Here is a 9,816-nt window from a genome sequence, read left to right as displayed (position 1 = left end):
GTGGGTGGGGTTTGATCCCATCAGATAGGAGAGCAGTTTGGCCACTATTTCACATGGGCAGTACCCTCCCCAGCTGGATAGCACACCCTGCTGCTTTGCTCAGAGCTACCGGGACTGTACTCATTTATTACACCCATTTGCTAATCAGCAAGGGGAAGATGTTTTCTGTCTGCCAGCTGCTGCCCAAAGGGGATTTTTACGCCTAAGACCTGCCCGTTTGCAAATAAGGTATGAACCCCGAGACAAAAGCTCTATGCAGGCTTCCCACTTGGGTCTCCCCCACTCTGCTGCCAGAGTTTCTGTTGCCCTTCATGTCTTCTGTATTCCTTTCTGTCTAATAAATTCTGTCCTGTCACTGATCTGTGTGATCTGAGGTTTTATTCTTTGAATCTCTGCTACCGAGGATCCACTGCAGAAAGACATTCTGACAACTCTGAAGTTGACAGTTAATATCTTTGACGTTTCACCTTGACACTTGTCTTATTTTTATTGTGAAGGTACATATTCAGTCTTTCAAACACACATTTTGGCTTCTGATTATCTTTTAAATTTTTTTACAGCAAATTTTATGAAACCATGGATAAGTCAAAAATTGTTTTTCTTTTTTTTTTAATTTTTTTCAAACAAGTGTAGCACAGACAACTTGAAATATCAATATAGTGTTACAGGATGAAGAGGGCCACTGTCAGCCAATATGCAGAGGCAGGGATAGGTCACCAAACTTTGTCAGAGGGCTGGTGATTCTGGAGTACATGAGAGCAGCTCTCTAAGACTGTTCTGTTCTTCCATTTCCAAAACTACAATTTTATACAAAAAGGTTCAAAGTAAAGACCACATTAACTTTTATTTTAAATAATAATTAGCATAATTCAGTGGCAATCCATTACAACATTTCTAATTTAAAAGTTAATTTCCTAAATTAATCCTTTTAAAGTAAAGAACATATTAACCTTTATTTTGAATAATAATCAGCATCACTCAGGGACCCCTTATGATGTTTTCAATTCAGAAGTTAATTTCCTAAATTAATCTCCCTGAACTATTCAAAATGGACAACTTTAGGGTGGGAGCTAAATTTATAAAACAATAAGCATGGGATGCAGGAGGTGAAGGTCATGTAGGACTTAAAATGAGCAGAACCAGCAGTGCTATGTTGGCCCTAGCCTGACTCTCTCCACCTCCCTCTCATTACATGTGCTGCAGTAGAGTTTGGGAAGGATGTGGCTCACGGATGCACAGTATGTGGATGGTTGGAGAATTTCTCTTCTGGTGATTTTAATACTAACAATGAGCCACATGGGCAACCTGAGACCAAGGTGGATACTGATGAGCCAAAAGCTTTAGTAGAAGGGAATCCATCTCAACGTACGTGTGACTTAGCAGAAGGTTTGACATTACCATTCCTTAACAAGACTGGGCCATTTCAAACAAGTGGCGGGTAAAGAAGGTGGATAGGTGGGCAGCACATACATTAAAAGAGTGTCAGAAGAGAAATCATGTGAAACTTGCTTTCTTTGCTGTCACAACATAAAGGTGAACATTTCTATACCATATCATAACGAGACGAAAAATGGATTCTTTTTGAAAATGACAAGCATTCGGCACAATAATCAACTAAAGATGAAGTTAAAAACTGAATGTTCTTCTTTAAAAGCTAAGGATGTCTGTCTGGTGCTCCTGTGCTGGTTTTATCCTCTACAGCTTCATGACATGATTACAGCGGACGTCTATTGCAACCAGTTGGATGACATGATAAGGATGCTGTGATTAAGCAGCCGAAATTGGTTAATAGACAGGCCAATCCTCTTGTAAGACAATGCCAGACCATACCCTGCACAAACAACGTTGCTCCAACTACTGAACTTGGAAACTCTCTGTCATCCACCACGTTCCCCAGACCTGACACCTGCTGACTACCACTTCTTCCAGGCTTTGGACCACTTCTTGCAAGGAAAAATGTTCAAGTCTCAACCAGCTGTGGCAAACACCTTTAGTGATTTCATCTCCACTCACTCTCCAGGCTTCTTTGTGCTGGCTACACAAGCTACTGTCAGGATGCCAAAACAGTGTTAATAGTTTAGGTGGATAATTTGATTAATTGTACTGCTTCTTATTTGAGATATAACAAAGAAACTTTGATTCAAAATTGGACATTCATATTTAAGGACTTATATTTTCTTAAGGAAGTGAAGCAATGAATTGAATTTGAGAATGCATGAATAGATGATAATGGTATGAGAAGAGATGATAGTATATGAAATAGACATCTTTGAAAAGGAAATGTGAATTTCACTAAGAAAGTGTGGTAGGGGAACAGTGCCTGTGGCTCAGTGGGTAGGGTGCCAGCTCCATATACCAAGGGTGGTGGGTTCAAACCCGGCCCCGGCCGAACTGCAACAAAAAAATAGCCAGGCATTGTGGTGGGTGACTGTAGTCCCAACTACTCCGGAGGCTGAGGCAAGAGAGTTGCCTAAGCCCAGGAGTTAGAGGTTGCTGTGAGCTGTGTGATGCCACAGAACTCTACAGAGGGCGATAAAGTGAGACTCTGTCTCTCAAAAAAAAAAAAAAAAAAAAAAAAGTGTGGTAGGAGGGAGGGCGGTGCCTATAGCTCAAAGGAGTAGGGTGCTGGCCCCATATGCTGGAGGTGGTGGGTTCAAACCCAGCCCTGGTCAAAATTGCAAAAAAAAAAAAAAAGTGTGATAGGATTATAAGTTAAGTATGACTGGCCATGTGCACTTTGTGAGTAAGGAGTTAAACTTAAGTCAATCATCTTGGCATGATTTTGTTCACTAATATTTAGCTTCTTGAGTACTGATAGGAAGACAAATAATTTAATGCAACTAGATATGGAGTTTTTTAGAGAGATAAATTACTAGAAGAGAGGTTTCAAGAGAGTGAAGGACATGTTTAAGAGCTTGTAATGAGAATGTTGCATTAGGAAATCTAAGCTGGGCAGAGGGAACTGAAGACGGTAGAGTATTAAAGGATAGTTATTAATCAATGCAGTTAATGTATCAGAAATCTCAAGAGGTCTAGGATTTAAAGCAGAGCCATGAGCTGGAAAGACAGGCAATCTTTCTAAAGTCGAATGTTCAAAATATTTCAAAAGTCATAAAGTCAGTGATAATATGATCTAGGATATAATGATGAGAGTGGGTAGCTGCACTGGAGTTTAGGAAAAAATGGAGGAGGTGAAAAAGGCAGAAACCTAGAGGGCAAAGTGTGGGATGGCTTAATAGCATGGATGGCTTGATGACTGGAGTAAGTGTAGGGGGATGATACAAATCAACGAAGCTGAGTAGTATAAACGTCAAAGAAGTAGAGATTTACTTTCCTCTCTTTTTTCTCCTCCTCCTTCTCCTCCTCCTCCTGTTAGATTTCAAAGCAGCTGCCTGAGTCTTTGGTGCTTGGAGAGCTCTTGGTCGAAAAATGACCAGACAGTCCAAAGTAAGACAAGCATGTAGCAAAGTTTACTGAGGAAGAGAAAGATAGGTTTACAGAGTAAGAAAGTTTACAAAACAAAATACGTTCACCATAGACAGCCCATGGGCCTTGATTGCCATGGCAAGTAGGTGAAGAGACCAAGAGGCAAACATTATGGCCAGGGTTCTACTTTATATGTCCTGGGTTGAGCCTACCTTGTGTGCTTCAGAGATTCAGAGGTCAACTTGGAACCAGAGTCTTAGTACACATGTGAACTTCCCATGAGCCTCTCTGAGAGCCTACTGGGGATGTGGACCACAATTTAGACTTAAGCTAATGATATGATAAGTATTCTTAAGACTATTCTAGGTCACCTTCAAGATTCTGTTGCTAGGTCCATGAGCTAGAGAGTCCTTTACCTCCTTTTGCAGTTGGCATGCTAAGTTCTGATTGGTAGACTGGTGGGTGCTTCCTCCTCTCCAGGTGTGAGCAATCACTCAAATCAGGATTAAAGTAGGAGGAACCAAGATGGGGGTCTCTTGTCTTTTTACCCTACGAGACCCAGATTTTCTAACTACTTACCTACCAAACACTCCTTCTTCTTTTTCTTCTTCTTTATTTATTATTTTGTTATAGAGTGGAGAATTAGTTTGTTTGGGGGAGCATAATCTAAAAATAACACAATTTTCATCAACACACACAAAATAAAGTTAATAATATAGGACCAATTAATTAAAACAAATCTTTTAAATATACAAAACATTGAAATAATTGATGTAAATATATAGGTAACAGAAGGGAATGATTAAATAAAAACATTGAAATGATGAATTCATTTCTAAAAAGAATGTTTGGGGAAATAGCAGCATTTACTAATACCCTTTTTGGAGATGTAGAGGCAATGAAGCTAGTTAATATAGTCAGTGTTCTCCAAAAGATCAGATTTTCTGTTTTTCATTCCTTAAGAAAACTAAGATAAACAACCTGCAAGCAATTGTTATAAATGATATTTTCAATCATTTTTTTGTATATGGATCATATGAGGTTTTTTGAATGTGTAAAGACAACTGAAATAGATTAAACATATAATTTTCTTATAATGGGATTCAGATTGTATTGCCCTGGGTAGAGTGCTGTGGTGTTACAGTTCACAGCAACCTCAAACTCCTGGGCCCAAGCAATTCTCTTGCCTCAGCCTCCCATGTAGCTGGGACTACAAGCCACCCGCCACAATGCCCAGCTATTTTTTGGCTTGGCTGGATTTGAACCTGTCACCTCTGGTGTATGTGGCTGGCGCCCTAGTCACCTGAGCTACAAACATTGAGCCCAAAATCACAGTTTTAAACATAAAAGTTCAAAGTAAAAATCATGTTAATCTTTATCTTAAACAACAATAATTAACATAAGCCATGATCCATAATAAACAATACTCAGGATTACCCATGACCCAAAACAACATTCCAATTCAAAATTTAATCTCCTAAATCAATTTGCCCTAAACATTCAAGATACACACTTTTAGGTTAAAGCTGAACTTACAAAACACAAGAATGGGAGACCTGAGGTGAAGGTCACGTATGACCTAACAGGCCAGACCAGCTGCGTCATCTCCCCAGCCTGACTGACTCCATCTTATTCTCACTGCATGTGCTTTCAAAAGTCAGTATACTTTTATGTTTCTTTTCTAATGACAATTATTATTTTATATTTTTCTTTTCATTCATTTTTTGTACGATTGCTAAGAAGACTTGCATGATTTTAAAAGGTATGCTTATCAACTATCAATGTATGATATTAGTCTGTCTTTCTTTCTTTCTCTTCCTTTCTTCCTTTTCTGTCTTTCTTTTGTTTTTGAGACAGAGTCTTACTTTGTCGCCCTCAGTAGAGTGCTGTGATGTCACAGCGCACAGCAACTTCAAACTCTTGGGCTCAGTGATTCTCTTGCTTCAGCCTCCCAAGTAGCTGGGACTACAGGTGCCCACCACAATACCTGACTTTTTTTTTTTTTTTTTTGGTGGTAGTTGTCATTATTGTTTAGCAGGCCTGGGCCAGGTTCAAACCTGCCAGCTCTGGTGTCTGTGGCCAGGGTCTGTGGCCCTAATCACTGAACTGCAGGCTCCAAGCCAAATTATTCTTTAGACCAGTGGCTCTCAACCTTCTTAATGCCTTGTGATGCTGTGACCTTTTAATACAGTTCCTCATATTGTGGTGACCCCCAACCATAAAATTATTTTCATTGCTGCTTCATAATTGTAATTTTGCTACTGTAATGAATTGTATTATAAATATCTGATATGCAGGATGTATTTTCATTATTACAAAGGGGTTGCAACCCACAGATTGAGAACCGCTGCTTTAATCATTTTAATTATGTAGCTAGTATAATGGCACTAAAGTGACTTACTAGTTCAAGATCAGTAAACCATGTCTATTGCTCTGGATTCAGAGTCCAGAGTGCTCACCATTGCACTATCATTGTTCTGTTTGCTGAAGTTAATGAGAAATAACTCACACTTATCTACCAAATACTTAAAAGTTTGGATTCAAATTACATTAGGGTATTATTCACATGAGTGAGTTTTCAATTCTACCCTCTTGACTCGAAGATATTCTCTCTGCTTGTGCCTATTCACATTGTTATATATATTTCTCTAATAGCTATGATCTTATCTACTGATCTTTTTATAAGTGAGTAATATTCATGTGAAAGGATGGGCTATTAACTTACTCTTTAAAAGAATCTTCATTAATCAAATGTTCCAATATCATGTCTGATTTCAAGATTTATTATTTGTCTCCTCTTCTTTTGGAAATACCAGATAGCAGCTTATTTTGCATCAAAACTTATTTCAGTAAGAATAGTGCTTTATTTTGATTTTCTTTACAAGTAAAATCTTTTACATTCTGTCAGTCTTTTATAAATGGAAATAATTTAAAATGCAAACATCACTTGGAGCCTTTTATGCTTCTTAAAAAGGCTAAAAGTGTTATTAGCATAGTTGCTTCAAACCTCACAATCATGGTTGACTGTTGGAATCTTATTCATTTAAGAGTAATTACATTCCAAGAATAATGGCTTTCAGACAATTTTTTAAGATGAGATAAAAACTCAGTTGGTTGGTGAAAGCTATACAGCTTTCATTGTAATTTTAATTAAAGGGCATAAAAGCCCAAAGGAATAGATTGTTACCAAATTAAACAATGAACCATATCAGATTGGTATTAAGGATGAAAAAAACCAAACTCAATAAAGCAAATAAAAATGTAAGCTAAGGTTCTTCATTATGTTAAAATCATGCATGCATAATTAATAAAATTATAAGAATCTAAAGAAATACATGGAAGATTATTCACTAAGAAATAAAACAATTTCTCTTATTTGACATTTATAAATAAGCCCCAGACAGCATTTAATTTATTTTACTTTTTACCTTTTTTAAGGATAAAAGATAAATACAAAAGGAACAGGAAGGCTTTTATGGGGTAAATTATAATTTGTTCTCAATTACAGCCAGAATTGAGGCAAGAAGTAAAAGCAGAACTAAAAGAATATCTGTCCTAGCTGCCCTGTGTAGGCCTCAGCCAAGCTGCAGGCATTTCTGTTGTCTGTATGTTTCTTCCTTGACATACTCGGGGCCTAGATTGTAACTAGATTGTAACCTAGTAACTTCCCTGGGCTTTGTGGGTAGGCTTTGAGGGCAGGTGGTCTGACTGGTCTCAAGGACACAGGTGAATATGACCTTTCCCCTTGAGCCCAGGACCTTGAGGATATATTTAAGGTGACCAGACGTCCAGCTTTTGGTGGGACAGTCCTAACTTTTAACAATTTGTCCTGCATCCTGCAGCATTTTACAAAAGTCTCGATTTTTGGAAAGAATGCAGAGAATGCAGGACAAGCTAGGGAACAGCGGGAGAATGGGAAGGGAATATACGGGTTTTCGGGTTTTTGGCTGCTGAAAAGGTTAATGTAACTCCATTTGGGAATGAAGAGGTTAATGTAACTCCATTTGGGAATAAAGAAGTTAATGTAACTTCATTTGGAAATGAAAAGGCTAATGTAAACTCCCTACCCCCCTCCTGGGCAAGGTATCAGAAGGAGACTGGCTCCCTCTCTTGCTTCTAGGCAAGGACAATTAGCTCAGAAAGAGCCAAACTGTCTGGAACAAACAAGTAGCGCCCCCCCCCCAGCCCCCAGTAAGGTGACCAGATGTCCAACTTTTGGCAGGACAGTCCCAATTTTTAACAATTTGTCCTATGTCCTGCGGCCTTTTAAAAAAGCTCTGATTTTTGGAAAGAATGCATGACAAGCTAGGGAACATAGGAGACCAGGAAGGGAATATGTGGTATTTGGCTATGTGGCTATTTCGCCAGGATATGCATTTTATATTATTTTTGTTAATTTTATAATGTTAAACTTTAATAATAACAAATAATTGTTGAGAACTGATTATCCAGAACTGCTTATCAAAGTTTGCATTGTTGTCAGGTGCCACCCCCCAATGGTGTCCTGCTTTATCAATGTTAAAATCTGGTCACCTTAATGATGTCATGTCTCTCTCTGTTTTACGACCCTCATGCGCACTCCCACCTTGAAAAGTGGATAAAAGAGAGGCAAGAGATTGAATTGGGGGGCTCAGTTTTGGAGACACACTGGTGTCCCAAGTTACCACCTGGCTGGAATAAACCCACTTCCTCTAATCAACTGGTGCCTGGAGTCGTCTGTCTGCATCAGTTTCCTGCTACAGAATAACATTAATATGTTAGAAATAAGAAAAAAACTCATATAAATTTTAGGACATTATGCAAATATCAATATAGGTACTTATTTATTTAAAATTGTTCCATAATAAAAACAAAGTATTTTTAGTAGACAAAAATATTAGCGTCAAAATCACTTGGCATACAGGTAACTCTTATAACAGGGTTCCTCTGATCAGGGTTGGAAAGAGATCCCTCTATTCTGTAGGCCTGGGTGAACTCAGAAATCATATCCCCCATCTCTATACATAAACAGGCTGCTACCCTTCCCAGACCACATTCTCTGGGCTCTAGCAAGGTCAGGAGCAAAGCAGTTTGAAAGGTTCTGGGCAATTCCTTCTTCCATGGGTAACACAAACCCTAATTCCTTGCCTGAGGCAAAAACTGCAAGGACTGCATTCCTATGCTAATTTTTTTTCTCCCAAAGATCTCTAGTCAATTGTGACAGATTTCCCCAAGACCCCCTGCCCACAGGATAGAAAAAGCAGCATTTGAATCCCCAAGACTGAAGACTTGGATTCCCCCACTATGCTGCCAGAGGTTCTGTTCCTCTCTTCCTTCACCCTCTTTTGCTTATCATGTTTATCAGACTTTCTCCCTGCCAATAAACTCTTCCTGTTGCTTATTTGCTTGGTCTGTGGTTTCATTCCTTAAACCCTGAGAACAAGGACTCTGAGAAGAGAGAAACTCCTGCAAGAAATTAAATGTCTTTAGAACAAGCAATTACAGATAGTGAAGGGCAAAGGCTTGAGTGAACGTAGTTGAGAAACACAAACCTAAATAGATGAAATAATTTCAGAAGTAAACACCAAAGTTAAAGGTGACAAAGGTAGAATGTATTTGACTGTGTGCATAATATGAAGAGAGAATTAAAATAGTTAAGAACACGAACAAAGTTTACAATGCAGATTATCTAAGAAAGTGAAAAATACCTACAATTAGAGTCTCTCAAGAAATTAAGAAAACTAGTGTTCCAAGAAAAGTTCCTAGAAATAAACAAGACCTAAGTATATATTTTATAAAGGCCCATTATATACTTGTGAAAAATTGAAAGATCAGCTTTCAGATACAGACTAAAGAATATTTCAGTTTTTTTTGTTTTTTTTTTTTTAAATATGGAACATTTCACAAATTTTCCTGTCATCTTTGTGCAGGGTCCTTGCTAATCTTCTCTATATCGTTCCAATTTTAGTATATATGCTACCAAAGCGAGCACCAGTGCACCATTTCAGGTTTTAAGTATAAAAAATATACTCTGGGCATCCAAGAGAAAGTACCAAATTTCTTCTAGAGGAAAGAAAAATCAGCTTGACTCAAACTTCTCATTAAAACATATCAAACATTACAACAGTGGAAAAACTTTATTGGAAATGCAAAAAAACAGTAAGTCAAGGATTTTAAATTTATTGACGTTCTCCTTGATTTTCCAGGTACAGAAATAATAGTAAGTATGCAAATATGTAAACTAAGCTTAAGGATTGTTATATTTAAAAGCCTTTCCTGAGGAATCTATTAAAGAACAAACTTCATCAACCCAAGAAATGATCAGGGACATTGACTGTGGAACACTGAATATACTTAAGAGTTGATCTCAGATTAAAACAAAGGTGGGATGTGGGTGGAAAAATAGCATGT

General features: G+C 38.0%; 1 non-coding gene across 1 annotated transcript; it reads right to left on the bottom strand.

Moving 5' to 3' along the window:
* Positions 1 to 9,290: 9,290 nt before the first annotated feature.
* On the bottom strand, positions 9,291 to 9,397 carry LOC111726897. Its single transcript, XR_002774563.1, has one exon. It is a non-coding gene; the product is annotated as a U6 spliceosomal RNA (small nuclear RNA).
* Between the last annotated feature and the right edge of the window lie 419 nt (positions 9,398 to 9,816).

Source organism: Otolemur garnettii, unplaced genomic scaffold, assembly GCF_000181295.1.
Source record: "Otolemur garnettii isolate 467f Iridium unplaced genomic scaffold, OtoGar3 scaffold00085, whole genome shotgun sequence".
Lineage (NCBI taxonomy): Eukaryota > Metazoa > Chordata > Mammalia > Primates > Galagidae > Otolemur > Otolemur garnettii.
This window is presented reverse-complemented; position numbering and strand designations above follow the sequence as displayed.